At 37.1% G+C, this 15,562-nt stretch overlaps 1 long non-coding RNA gene across 2 annotated transcripts; it reads right to left on the bottom strand.

Moving 5' to 3' along the window:
• Positions 1-6,061: 6,061 nt before the first annotated feature.
• Positions 6,062-15,392, bottom strand: LOC124379692. 2 transcript variants are annotated; one of them, XR_006924481.1, is made up of 5 exons: positions 15,361-15,392; positions 15,149-15,230; positions 8,879-8,934; positions 6,911-7,057; positions 6,062-6,522 (listed from the first exon to the last, which is right to left on the bottom strand). It is a non-coding gene; the product is annotated as an uncharacterized LOC124379692 (long non-coding RNA). The 2 variants fall into 2 exon arrangements; XR_006924480.1 differs by lacking the exon at positions 15,361-15,392 and having other exon boundaries at positions 15,149-15,354.
• Between the last annotated feature and the right edge of the window lie 170 nt (positions 15,393-15,562).

Below are 15,562 nucleotides of genomic sequence, written 5' to 3'. Positions count from 1 at the left end.
TCTAGTCTTTTTGAATCTTATATATTTTTGAAAATCTGTTTGTTACCTTACTGCACTTGACCATTAAAGCAATAACTACTCTAAACCAGGGGTCACCAACGTGGTGCCTGTGGGCACCAGGTAGCCTGCAAGGACCACATGAGTAGCCCGCGGGCCTTTTCTAAAAATAGATGTTTCCTACTTTTTTAATTATTGTTGATAATTATTATGAGAAATCGTTAACATGATCAGTGTCTTCACATAGATGAATATCATTAATTATTAATATTAACATATAATTAAAGGTAAATTGAGCAAATTTGTTATTTCAGATCAAACTGAAAACTGTGTGTACTAAAATAGTAGCCCTTTACATTAATCACTACCCAAGAAGTAGCTATCAGTTTCAAAAAGGTTGGTGACCCCTGCTCTAAACGCTGGTCCTACTACTTTGTCCAACCAACCCGCAACAACTAAATTGATATTGTTCCCACACTCCTCTAGGCCCAGCCAAGGTGGGAACGTAACAACTTTGCTCATTGAAAACCATTCTTTCTAAAGAGTAAAATCGTGCATAGATACTGTTTTAGTTATATTTTCTGCAAACTGTTGTTTTCAGGAAATGAGCAGACTGGTTGTGATGGAAGGAGTCCGATTTTCCCCTGTAGCCCACATCTGATTTCTGTGTTCTTTCATAAAAAGAAATGCAAGACAGGCTTTCTGCTGGCTGAGCAACTAACAGTGGGAAAGCATCAATCCCTCTGAATTAAATATGAGCAGCTGTGTCGCAAAGTATGCACTTTAAATGAACATGATGTGTAATAAAGCATTCTGTGATATTAAAATATAAATCTTTTCAATGCTGAATTTGAAAAATGTCTGGTGGCTTGGTGGTTAAGACATTGTCTGTCTGATCTGACGGTTGTGGGTTTAAATCCCACTGAATGATCTGATCTAGTTTGGGTTCAGTGCTGACAAGACTTAAACAGCTCCAAGCAAAAGAATCAAGAGACACATTCCATGTGACTGTGCTGAAAAAATTAGGGGTTGAACCTAGAGTTAGGATATTTTCCCCATGAGGCAACATCTGCTTGAGAACTGTGGCGTCAACACAGAAGCCTTTTCCACAACACGAAAGGTGTGGCTGAGGAAGCAAGAGTAAGGAACAGGCAGGAGTTCCTGCTGCTGGGGAAGTAAAAAAGTCAGCGAACAGCACTAATGACACATCATTCTGTATGGATGAGCAGCAATATCCTATGCCCCAGTCTGTTCCTGCTTTCTCTCTCTTTCTCTCGCTCTGCAGTGGGTCTGGGCGCTTATCCCACTCTTCTCAGTTAATCAGAGAGTGAGTGTGAAAAGTTGAGATGCAGACTGTGGGAGTGAGAGAGAGAACGTGAAGACAGCAATGGTAACGTTCCCACACTCTCAGCGCCTCCTGTAGTCTGGAACAAGATTATATCTTCTGTCTAAAATCTTTACCTTACACATCCCTCACACACACACAAAAAAGGGATATAAAATTCAAATGACACACAAAGACAATTTTCCTCATAACCATTTTTCGAAGCCAAAAATATCCCTCATGTTCCACGTTTGATTGTTCGTATAGGACTCAAAACTTTTGACTAAATAACTGACAACACTTTAGCCATTAAAATGGTGGCTAAAATATTCTCATCATTTTGCCTCTTTCAGATGTACAGTATATTTTTATTTTTTAACACAAAAAATTATAAAAAAATGTAAATAAGTTTTATGTGTAGTGCACTTTGCAATTTGCACTGGACAAGGTTATACCATATATGGCATGCATGCATACAGAATAGGAGGGCAGGAAAAGACCTGGATAAGGCTGACTCCATTGCTGTTTGGAGCAAGATCACAATAAACCACAAACTTCCAATGCTAGTTTACTAACAGGTTAATGATAAGACAAGATTTTGTTGAGCTTGTTCTCTTGCTCATGCAGATGTACACAGACCTTTGACGACAACAAATAATTATATTAGACGAGTCTCAAATAGGATGCTTTCAGGGATGCAGCCCTAAATTTTGAATCATTTGTGCACAGTAAAATCTAACAAAGTAGCATGCAATGGCTTTTTTCGACCAAAGAGGGCGACATTACACCTAGCAGAAAAACTTAATGCGATATCAAATTAAAACAGAATTCTTACACTCTGGTGCTCGATGGTGACTTTTTCACCCTGCCACTGAAATAACACCTACAACTGCCGAACAGTGGGAATGGATGTTCCAGAAAAGGTCTAAATCAGACAGACAGACAGAAGAGGAGACAGAGTGAAACAAAGACAAACTAACAGGGAGGGAGGTGTGAAATTGAGGGTGGCAGTCTGTTGAAAGCAATGACATGAGATTTATTTTATTCCACTGTCAAGGACAAAAGCTCTGTAAGCATTCAGTTTAACCCATTATTCTAACAACCAATTCACTTTGCTATTCTCTTCTGTCTAATTCCTTCTCACTGGCCTGTTTGAAACATGCTGATAGTATGTTTTAGCCAATAAGGCATGGTAGAGATTAAAACAGCACTGTTATCTGTCAGGAAAACATTAGTTAGAAAACAACTAGTTATATCTGTTCTCAATATATAAAATTATTCCACGCAGCATTCCAGCATACAAACTTTGTACAACAACAATGTGGCACTGAGACATAATAAAAAAGAGAAAAATGACAGAGACTTAAACAAAATCATTAATCATATGCCAAATGCAGGGGAAAGAATAAGTGAACATACACTGTCAGCCAGTCTTATTTTACATCAAACCTCGGAGTACACTTTGTGAAAAAGTTGCAGATGCAAAAACAGAGAGAGAGAGAGAGAGAGAGAGAGAAGGGAGAAAGAGAATGAAATAAAGTTATACTACAGACTGCTGACAGTGTGTTTTGCTCAGACATGGAGAGAGATGATTAGGGGCTGTAAGAGGACTGAGTGAGTTTCACAAACAGGTGGGGAGAGAGAGAGAGAGAGAGAGAGAGAGAGAGAGAGAGAAATAAAAAGACTTACCCTCAGTAAATCCCAATGCAGCCAAAACTCTGCAGACAAAACTCTGCAACTTTCAATAACTGTCCAAAACCATAACCAAATCCCTGTACCAGTGCAGCACTTGAAGTAAATACATACACCTTCCTCCACAATCGGAAACAAAGTGTGTGACAAGCTGTACAGTGTATATATCCACACACACACACTCCAAATGTCAGGGAGTCTGTTAGATCATCCCGAACAAACTCCTCCTCCTTCTCTCTAACCAACTACCCAGCCAAGTCTCGCGCACTCTCCTTCACAGAGGGGCAAAATCAGGCCTGCTCCTCCCACTGGCCTGCTATAGCATGTGAGAGCTGCACTCAGACCAAATCAGACCCTCTATTACATACACACAATATGTATTATTAGCAACAGCAGACATTTATTTAGATAAATCAATATAAGACGTTATATCGATGCAAAGCATTAAACAACAAATTTAAGGATCAACAGGTAAAACGCAAGTTAAGACTATTACTGGCTATTATGACCATATTTAACTTCTGAAATAATGATTTACAATTCCAACCATAACATGCATTTCGTTACAATCTCTGATGTCAGAATCAGAATTTCTGATGTTTTCCATGTGTTTAGTCGCACGGTCGGGGGCGACGTACTGTCATGGCAACTGCTGCCTCACAACGTAACAACCAATCACAGCTGTGCATATCCCATCTAGCGCCAAACTTCTAGCAGCAATGAGAGTCTGCTCCTAACTCCATAAAAAAAACTTTTTGGTCACGTCCACACTAATACTTATTGGTTTAAAAATTAATATTATTCTCTCCCTTTTGGCCTTCTGTCCACAATGTAATGTCGTTTTCATTCAATGAGTAGATACATTTGGAAACGCTGCAAAGTAAATAAACGTCAGGCAGAAATGACGCAGGACAAAGTGTCTTACATTTTGCTTTTACATGTGTTGTAAAGGGACGTGAGTGTTTTCAGATGTTTCAGTGTGAATGAGCAACTTTTGGGAAACGATTGAAAACAAAAGTGTGGACACGGGGGTTTTTTTTTTTTACCATAACGTTGTTCTCAAATGTATTTGGATTAGTGTAGATATAGCCTTTGTTTTATAATAAATATTTTGAGAAATTAATTCAATTTTATATTTTAGAAATCTGAATATGTTGAAACGCAAATATTCTTTCACTACTCAATGTTCTTTTTTTATACTAATATACCTAAAAATCACTCAAATCAAATTCCATACTTTTCCAAAATGCGTAGGGACCCTGGATAGATAAGTGGGTATGTGGGCAGGCAGGTTAAATATTATTATACCAATAATATATACTCTTAAATAAGAATGTTTAAATATATGCACAGATACTAAGTTTTTCTTTTTAAATTACAAAAGATCACACAATTCTAAGGTTAACATCAAAATCCTTTCTTCAAGTTTCACTTTTTCTATTTGACTTTAGCACAAGTCTATTGTTAAAAGATTGTCATCATATAATCTAACATGGAATGCACATTATCCCACAGACTATTATCCATCTGAGTTCACTGACATCATCGACCACAGTGTACCAAGTACTTAATCTTAAAAGACTGCTGTAACCACACAGCATTATACCTGCTCGAGTCCCAAAGTGGCTTACAATTACATTACTATGAATTATACTGAACGTCATTGTAGCAAACTCACAGGTTCCATGCAGGAAAAAACGAGACAGGCAAAAGTTCACCAAGCAGAGTTTTCTTTATTTCCTTTCCAGTACTCAACCACACACTCACGGTTCGGGATGTCTTTCCATCTTCACGTCCGCTGGCGGCCACTCACAGATCGGCCCGCCTTCCTCCGGCATCCACCCATCTCACTCGCGGATTGGCACGCTTTTACTCTTTAGTGCCCACCCGAGGTTCCTCGTGGACCGGCACGCATCTGTCCGAGTGCACTCGCCAGCCAGCACGTCTTTCACTGGCGCCCCCACACGCTCAGTCAATGTTCTGATTAGTCGCTCTCTCGCTCCTCTTTATTGGCATCGCTAGACTGAAACGGAGGGCACTGATTGGTCTCATCAGCTGCAAGTGTTTCTTATCGCTTGTTCCGTCCGGCTCCACCCTTCACTCGCTTACCGCTGGCACACATGCCAGCAGATGGCAGCACAAGGCTGCATGCGCAGTCACAGGGAGCACCCGCCTTCATAAGTCAGTGTACCAAAAGACATCGTCCTGTGTACATTGGGAGCCGTGCAACTGGTGCTAATCTGACCACATCTGCAAATTCATCATGGACAGAACAAAAACAAATGAGAAATTCTGCCTGTAATTGGCCAAATCTGATTTGATATGATTCAGCTTTAGGCGATGCTGCAATGAGTCGTTCGAGGTGTTTTGAGTGGCACAACAGAAGAACATGACGAGAGATCCGGAAGACCGTCAACGAGCTTAATCTGGGAAAATGTCCAAACCTTTCGGCAACTTGTGCATGATGAGAGTCAGAGAATAATCCACAACATTGCCTGGACTGTCCCAATTGACACACTGAGAATGGCAGCAATCCTTCTGTGTGATTTTAACTAGCGGAACACTGCGCAGAAGTCAGTGTGACTTGGATGACCCGTCCTTCATGTCGACGATCATTACTGGTGACAAAACTTAGAATTATGAGTACGACCCTGAACAGTCATCACAGTGGAAGAGCCCATCATCTCCATGACTAAAAAAAGGCAAGACGGGTATACAGCTCTAACAAGTACATGCTGACTGTCTTTTTCGAAATTTGCAGCATTGTGCACTGAGAATTCGTCCTCAGGGGCCAGACTGTCAATAGCGAGTTCTACTGCCAGGTTTTAAGGCATCTAACGGAGGACAGCGCTAGAACAGAGTTAGTCTTGAAACGTTTTGATACCATCTCATACATGTGTGTTCATTCACAACATTGTAATTGCTCCTAAGTGTGAACGACTGTGAAAATAGATTTATGCGAGCCGTGAACTGGTGTCCTAGGCTTTAGATCCACGTCTTTTGATGAATGTGTGAGTTTAAAAAGAAAAATGGTTCACTTGACCAGACTTAGAGAATCATTATAAATTTAATAAAAGAAATACATTAGTAAAATTATTCTTATTAACTTGGGCATTATACAAATCCTGTCGCAACAGTCCTCCTACATTCATTCAATCATCACACTAAATATATTCTGTCACCTCCTCCTGTTTAATCCTCTGAAAAGCGTGCATGTTTGAGGTACTCGGCAGCTGCTGGGCTGCGGTGTTGACAGTTGGCCTGTATGAATGAATATGGGGGGTCTGACACGGGTACGGTTGAGGCCTGCCTTTTTTCTTATATTAGCGCTGTCATAATTATTCAAGTCAAGTCTACACTGCTATTCTCATTAGGGAGAAACATGAGGATTTAGAGTTGACATATTAAGGCTTCCTGTCTGGGTCTTAACAGACTCTCAGGAGCAGAGCATACAGTATTAGTTACAATTTGTGGGGTTTGTGTTGCCTCCATTTAAACGGACACTGCATCTGTTATAAAAATGAAGAGTTAATAAGGGAAAGAAAAGAAGGGAAATATAAATCACCTGATATGAATTTCATCACAGTGGTAGCAGTGTTATAAAAATCAAACAAATCATGGCTGAACGCTGTGCATGTCAAATCAAATAATAACTTTATGAATATGAAACAAACATGACTATATTATGTGTATAAATAAAATGAAATCGCGTATCATTATATGACGGCAGAACAGACATACCCAACCACCCGACTGGCGTTTTGGCTTTCTCTTACATAAGATTAATTAAAGATTAATTAAAGACTGGGTTAAAACCTTGATTGCTTTGCTCTAAACTCTCGCTTCTTTCTGTTTACACACAACTTCAATGAATTATCATTTTAATCAATAGCTTACCCCGGGTTCCCTGTTACATGTTTATTTTAGCAGTAGCACACTGCTCTTTGCTGGAGAGAAAACCTGCTTTGGTCTCTGTCCAGTACTTTTTTCTGTTAGGGAAGGCTCTTCTGTTTCCTGTTTCCTCACAGGGTCTGGGATGACAGTCTACAAATGTACCAGAGTTTCACTAAACAATGATGACACACTGAAAATGAATGTTATAGTCCTTCAAGTGTTGTTTTATTGTTTATTATTTATTATATATAAACTAAGTTATCTATGTGAAATTATGGGAATATTCTTCATAATAAGTAATGGTAATATTCTGTATATAAGGTTATGGCAATATGTATGCAAATTATTAAACATCCTGCATCGGTTAGCTGAAAAGTTTTTTTTAATATAAGCATCACTAACTCATGGTAACACATGGGGAGCTTCATTCTTAGCTTGATTTTTTTTTTTTTACTATTACTTTTTACCTAACATTGGGAACTAACCATAGGTAAAAAAAAATAAATATAGTTAATAATTAAATAAAGTAGAATTAATATGGAAATTATTTCATTAATTTTTGAGTGAAACAACTTACATGGCCTATTAATAACTAGTATCGTAGTTCCAAAAAAATAATAATTACAAAAGGTGGTACAAAAGATAGAAAAGTTAATAAATTATTTAGCAAATTATATAATTATTTTAGTCTGGGAATTAAAAAATATACCCTCCTACAGTGTGGGCACAAAAGATAATTTATTAATTATTCACAGTATTCAATTCAGAGGTGCTTCAAATCTAATGCAAAACCTCAGATTAGCTGAGTCATGACAAGAAAACACAACCATGAGCAAAAATAAAAACAACATTTCACACACAGATAGGATTAACCATTACTATTGGCCTAAACATCCGGGATTATCTACAGCAGTAAAACTACAGCATGAAATTGTAACTGTGTTCATCATCTTCAATGTTGTTTATAATACTTAAAAAAGTGAATTACAAAAGATATACACAGATCAGGCCAAGCCACAAATGTAGCTTAAATTTGAAGCTTAAATTTGTCCAAAAATGTCACTCATCGTATCAAAGTGTGCCTCTAATTAGCACCTGTCATTCATCAGACCGAGGCCAATTAACACAAGGACGCCAACACAGACTCGACTTCCATTAGTCAGAAGCAGTCAGTTCCCAAAGCATGGAGACCCTTTAACCTCAAAACACTGGCCCTGACAACAGACACAATGGGGCGTCCCCTTGGGGTAAGCTAATCAGTAGCCACGTTTAGATGCACACTTTCCGATTAAAATCATTCCGAACGGATGATTTGGTGGACGGTTTACATGGGACGTTATCTAATCCGATATGTTGTTTATATGTGCAGGTGCTTTCGATCGTAATGCGCACATTACCCTATGTCCAGTCCTGTCCACATGGAGTTCCATTAATTCTAAGTAAAGTGTTGTTCTTAATCAATGTGGATGAAGGTCCGTAGTAGAGCTGTCAACTATTTTAGTAATCAAGTTTTCTCTAAATTTTATTTAAATAAAAATTATTTAAAAATAAAAAGCTCAGATTTCCAAAAGAAAATGTAATCTGAGCTGACAGATTTCTCTTCAGGGACCAGAGGCTTAGTCTGATACCATGCGATTCTATTGATTGTATCTGATTTCATTTTCAAAGTGTAATTGCTATATTTTTTTTTTTTATGTGGCAGAAACGGGCTTCCATGTAAATCTTCTCCTCGCCCCTCACTGAAGAAAAACTTTCCCGGATCATTCAAGTAGATGAATATTAAAGTTTTTTTTCATCAGTGTTCATTATTCAGTGCCCAATAATAAAGAAATTAGGCCTTTCAGCCAAACGACATGATTCTTGGTCAGAAAAACTCTTAGGTCTTTATGCAACATTGGTATTGTTCCGTGTCTACTTTGTGATGAATACACAGTCTCGATTTTTATGACATTTTACTTAACGTTTACTTACCTAATGTGAGAAGCAGCCAGTACAGTGAATCCTCCTAAACGATTAACTCAATAATTCTAAAAAAAAAAAAAAAAACACAATACAAGCAGTGGATAGAGTATAAAGACATAGAGAAGACACTGTAATAACCATTTTATAAACAACACTATTCGTACAAAGCATTAATGTGGATAATAGAGCAAAAAAGGAAAAGAAAACCAATATTCCGACAATTAAAATAGTTTTGGCAACCAGGTTTTTCCTCACGGCTGGAACAATTTTACTGCGATTAAATCCCTTTACTGTTGTGCTGAATTCAGTTTTAAATGATTTATGAACTCGGGTGAACGTCGTATTCATAAAAAAGAGAGGTGCAACTGGTGTATTGTTCCAAATTCAACACAAATTGACGGATGGGGGTAAAAACAGTCTGCCTTTTTCAGGCACTTCTTATTCCAATATTATCAAGAATATTAATCACCATCACAGCCACATCCAAGTTCGCATGATGTACACTGATGGTTTTGTAAATGTTTGGTAAAGGCTGGCAGGGGAACTTGACCACAGGCACGATAAATGTGAGGGAGTTCAACTAACTGTCCAAAAATGTGGAAATTAAAATCCTTGCTATTTTTTTCTCTGGCTTGGAAGTGCAGTCAGAAAAGCACCTAAAAAGCAGTTTTAAAGAGCAACGTTAATACCCTCAGCATCACCATAATCCTTTTTATACAACTAACAAATGCACATTTACAATCCTTGTAAAAACTGAATTAATATCTATGACAATTTGCAGTCTCTTATTATGCCTACAGGTCAGTTTTGAGGGCACTGCTGATAGGGCTATTTTTATACCGTACTGTACAACTGTTAATGCACACTATATGACCAAACGTATGCAGACACCCAACTATCACATCCATAAAAACTTTGTGAAAATCAAATTCAACCTTCAGCCTGCACTGATGTTATAATGACCTCCATTCTTCTGGAAGGCCTTCCACTACATTCTGGCTCATTTAGCTACAAGAACATTAGTGAGATCAGACACTGATATCTGGGATGTGCTCAGTGTTCCAATTCATCCCAAAGGTGTTCAGTGGGGTTGAGGTCAGGACTCCACAATACAATCCCTGAAAACTTGTCTTCATGGAGTTCCCTTCATGGTTTTTTAGATATCCTTAATTTACAAGACACTTATAATAATTAAAACTGATAAAGGGCTAAAATACAAATGAAACTCAAATAATTTGCCTCGATGCTTTGTTTAGTCCATTTAACTACACACGGTGCACTGTGTAACCCCACAAAACACTATTACTGACGCACCACCCGCTAAACTCTGGACCACTATCTGTATGGGCAATTCCCCTTCTCGCCTTCGGTTTCCACGTTGTGAGAAAGATATCTTGGATTATAAGGATTATGCATGACTTTATATATTTTTTGTAAATACTAGGTTATGTTAAGCAATAGTGTTAAGTAATATCTTCCCTCCCGCATAAATAAAAAAATTAAAAACTTTAAAGCTCCAAAACCATGCCAGCAGTTTTACTTGTGACTTTGAAATAAGCCATTGGTGTGACTGGACACTGAATGAATAGCATCCCATTTAAAATGGTCTTGTCCAGAAATTGTGATAGCCTTTTTGTTAAAAATAACTAAATAAAACAGGAACTGCTCCACTACAATCAATTCCTTCACATGGTTTAAATCTGCTAAAACACTTTGCTGGATCCGTATCCGGACAACGATGAAGCCCTCAATTAGATCCTACAAAACCATGACAAATTACTCGGATGCAATAATATGCCTCGTTATAATGCTATTACTGCCACACCAGTACAAATGAAGTCATTAAAGGTGTAAAAGTGTGAAAGGGAGCATTCCTGTTTGTGAGTCTGTAGCAGAACAGGCACGTATCTCCCAAGTCACTGAACACTGACAATACAAATTATCCAGTAGGAATGTGGAGAGGTTTTCCACACGGAGTAGCAATTTCCCCCAAGCCAATATCTAACGTGGTGTGAGCGAGAAGGTCTATAATAATACCCTAAAGAACATGGCTTTCATGGAAGATTTGGTGAATATCAGAAATGAAAGGCACTGACTGATCGTATTTCCAGCTGTAAATCACAGTAATATGTGAATCCTGAACATCCCGGTTTAGATTCAGATCCGTTGTTATAATAACCTCCACTCTTCTGGGAAGTCTGTCTACTGAATTTTGGTGTGTGGCTTTAGGAATTTGTGCTTATTCAGTCACTGATGTGTGGGATGTTTCAGTCCATCCCAAAGGTGTATGGTCAGAGCTATGTGCTATAGTTCTTTTACTCCAAACTTGGACAACCATATTTTCATTAAGCTTTCTTTGTACATTGCCATGCTGGACCAGGTTTGCATCAGATGTATGCTGAATTTAGTGGCCTGTAAGATGGAAACACTATACTATAAACTACAGGCCAGCGAATCCATCAATTACAGAAAAAACAGTCCATAAAAGAGATTATTACTGCATTAAAGTATCAATCGTTTCAAGTTTTCTGTTTAATGACTGAATATCGCTAGAAAGAATTGAGACACTATAATAAAAAACAAGGCTTTTGTGGTAACAAACAAGTGAAAACAAGTTTGATATAATCTGTCACAGGTCAGTTCAACTAGCCTTCACATTCCTATGAAATGTACTTTTTACAGAGGCTCAGACTGGTCCACAATGTATTCCAACCACACTGATATTGCACACAAATACAGCTGGAGACTGCTTTAGATTGCTCCCAGATGAAGTGCTTGGCTGTAAAGTGATATTCAGTATGTGGTTAATTACTACTGCAGTGCAAAGGTGAAGCGGAGCAGCAGGAAAAGAGTAAAATGACCCACAGAGCAGAACCCTGAACAGCTGGAAGTTCTACTGAACAGTCAGCAAATTCCACATGGCTATTATCTAAAAAAGAGCAGTGTTTTTAGAGTGGATTAGAGAAAAGAATAAAACATGACAGGGCATGCTGCTATAGACAAATAATCCACAAATGGATGCTGTGACATCGACATGTAAAGCACATTTACTGTTATTCCACTTATACCACAGAAGTTTTTCAATAAGGCCTTAGTGAGATTACGAAATGCTAACGTAGCAAAATCCTTCGATAAATCCTAAATAGTAACACACATAAATCATGCATGTACCTGTAAATCAGATGTTACTATAGAAACACCCAAGTATTTGAAAGAGCAGCTGTTATTAAAAAAAATTCAACACCTTCTGACTAATCAGAATTCAATAGTGCTGTACTATATACTGTGTGATTCAAATATTTTACATATCTGCTAGTAATCATTTTTAGAGAAAGAAAATGACTGCATGACTAATAAAGTGAATAATATTACATGCATTATTTCTACAGACAAACATCAGTGCCTCTGCCAGAAACACTTCAATGGAAACTCTGTACATTAGGTTACATAACGAATGCACCCTGAGGGCAAATGTGTGGAATGGCATGCATAAGCCTTAAGGAAAGCTCATCAGTCAGTCAAGATAACAGAGGAATGCAATCAGTGGCAAACTTACTTCAGGCTTTTAACATTTAACAGGAGTCACTCAGACCAGGTACCAGAATTTGGTACCAAAGGTTACTGACCATCATCCAGATGACTCCAAGACTTAACCCTAAGACTTAACCCTGCAGAGACGCCCGTTCACTATCAGCTTCCACACATCATTAGGTTTAGACCACAACACTGATTCGGACTGACAGATGTTTTAAGGTATGCGATTTCTGTTAAAGCACAGTTGAAGCAGAATCAGACAGGTTTCGACCACATTACAGTTCCACCAACTGTGCCAAGTTGATTGAAATAAAGAAAAGGTTCTACTCTTCACCCTAGGAAGTAGATGAAAACAAAAATGAAAAACCTTTGCGAAAGAAAGAAAGAAAGAAAGAAAGAAAGAAAGAAAGAAAGAAAAAAAATAACCCAACGAATAACTTCATATTAGTGTGCTAAGCCTTTGTTATTAGTGCTAAAAAAATGATGTGGTGGAATTACCAATGGAAGTTTAAGGCTGTGTAAGAACTTAGGTTAATAAAAAAAAAAATAACAACTGTTTTAAAACTAAAAATAAAATAACATATATAGCAGCTCCTAAGTTAAAAATTCTGAGCAGTGTTTATTTAAAATTAATAGTTAGGTTTTATGGTGGATGTATTTAAGAAAGTTAGATAGAAATCTTTTTAACGTATCCAACCACAAAAACAGGTAAAACACAATTCTGATCTATTTTTGTTTCAGAGTCAATTAATCTTTCGAAAGTTACACTTTTCCATTTAAATTTTTGTAAACTATAATCAGGCACAGCAAAATACCAGTATTTATTCTTGGATGCCAGCAATAAACTCAAGCCCCCTCCAACCCACAATAACTGTTAAATAAAGGCCTACAAACCAGTGTGTACTCACACGTCTACAAACCAGTGTACTCAGTTTTCTTGCCAGTTATTTAGACAATAATGGCTGTATGTTATTTTAAGACAGTAAGAGTAAATCTGTACTACTATACAAGCTGCACAATGACTACTCTAAAATGTGGGCCGTTAATCGATTAAAATATTTTTATCTGTTCTAAATGTACCTTAAATTATTACTTTTCAAGTTTTTAATAATTTAATTAACATGGGCATGGCGGCATAAGGATACTTAATGCAAATCTATGTTTATTATTATTGAAACCAAACTCAATAGAGCATGAAGACAAAATAAATGTTTGTAAATTGTTCTAAGTAATTATGGTGTTTTAAATTACATAAATCATCAGGACATCAAATTAAACTTATGATATGTTTCCACACAGACGGGTTTAAATGCCAGATTTTGGTGCTTGATTTGAGACTTGGCGCATCAGTAAAACGTAAACTTTCTTTCGGCTTCTCCCATTAGGGGTCGCCACAGCGGATCATCCGTATTCATGATCCACATGTTTGATTTGGCGCGTTTTTTTACGCTGGATGCCCTTCCTAACGCAACCCTCCTCATTTATCCGGGCTTGGGACCGGCACTAAGAGTGCACTGGCTTGTGCAACCCCAATGAGTTTGGAAAAGTTGAAAGGGCGTCATTAATAAATGTGTGTTGCATTAAAGGTTTTAATTTCGGTATACATAATTGTATATGTATCCTTTTTTTCCATTAATACTGAAGGCATCCAAACTATGAAATAACATGTTATGTAGTAAACAAAAAAACAATATAGAATATGTTTATATTTTAGATTCACTAAAGTAGCTACATTGATTGGTAGTCTCATGGCATCCACTCATTAGGTAGCCACCTGGAATGGTATTTAGTTCATCAATTGTCTTGTGCAAAACCATGGGTGGGTATAGAGTCAATAGCCCTACTAGTGCTACAACAAATTTACTGGGCAAATCCATATTATGGCCAGAAATTATGCAGTCACAAAAACTATAAAACACTTTACTAAAACAGGCTCCCATAAGGACTTTCCCAGGGAAAAATAACCAAGAGCTACCTCTGCTGCAGAGGATAAATTTGTTAGGATTACCGGTCTCAGAAAGCAGTGATTTAAAGCATCTCAGATTAAAGCCACCATAAATGCTTCTCTGAGTTCAAGTGCCAGACATTTTTTTAACATCCACTGTTCAGAGGATTCGGCATGTGCAGGTCTTCATAGTCAAATTGCAGAAAACATTAAAAGTAAACAAAAGTAAACATTAAGAGAAAACCATTCTAAGTGACTACCTGATGAGGATGACTGAGAGGATGCACAAAACTGTATTCAAGGCAAAAAGCTAGGCTAGTAGCCGGGCTACTTTAAATAATCTGGGGTATTTAACACTGTTTATTGTTAAGTTTATTAATATAGAAAAGTGTTTAAGATCACTATCCAGGATAGGAGTTTCCCCTCAACATTAACACAACTGCAAAATGTTAAAATCATGATGTGTCCTTGTTTAATATACTACTAATTATTAACACTATTTTCCTACAACACTGCTAAATTTAATATTTCTTACTTAAACAAAAAATTAGTCTAGCAACATTAGAAAACATCTAGGCAGCATAAACATAAATATATATAAGAAATTTCCCCACTATGAGACGAATAAAGGTATATCTTATCTTATATACAAATGAAATTATATAAATAATGAATGTTGTATATAAAAAAGCAAATAAAAAAAAGAGTTGTAAATGTTTGGGTCGGTTCCAAAGTAACTTAATTTAGCTGTTTTGGTTTAAAAACACCCATAAAAATATATATATATATAAAAAACGTACCTGCAAACTTGAGACCGAGTGCTAGCTGATTAGCCGTTTAGAGAAAACTAGCAGAGCATCGAGTCCTGATTTACAGCAGAACCTGCACACATTATTAGTCAATTTAAAAAGGTAAAAATAAATGTTAAACATCGTGTATATGTCTCCCTTTGAATTTTATTCTGCAATAGAACTGATTAATTCATAAAATCATTTAAAAAAAAAAACCCCACACAATTATTACTGCGAGGGACGGGAGAGGCGGGAACTATACTCTCCTGTGATTGGCTTATTTAAATCTAATCCAAATATAATTGGTTTAGATGCTGTCAATCGAAACGATTATATTTGAAATATTTTGTAATCACTTTACACGTTGAATATGGAATTATAGAGATGGTGGATTTATATAAGTATTTAAAATAAACCATGAAA

This window comes from Silurus meridionalis, chromosome 26 (assembly GCF_014805685.1).
Source record: "Silurus meridionalis isolate SWU-2019-XX chromosome 26, ASM1480568v1, whole genome shotgun sequence".
Taxonomy (NCBI): Eukaryota; Metazoa; Chordata; class Actinopteri; order Siluriformes; family Siluridae; genus Silurus; species Silurus meridionalis.
The sequence above is the reverse complement of the archived record's forward strand: the minus strand, read 5'-3'. Positions and strand labels throughout refer to the sequence as shown.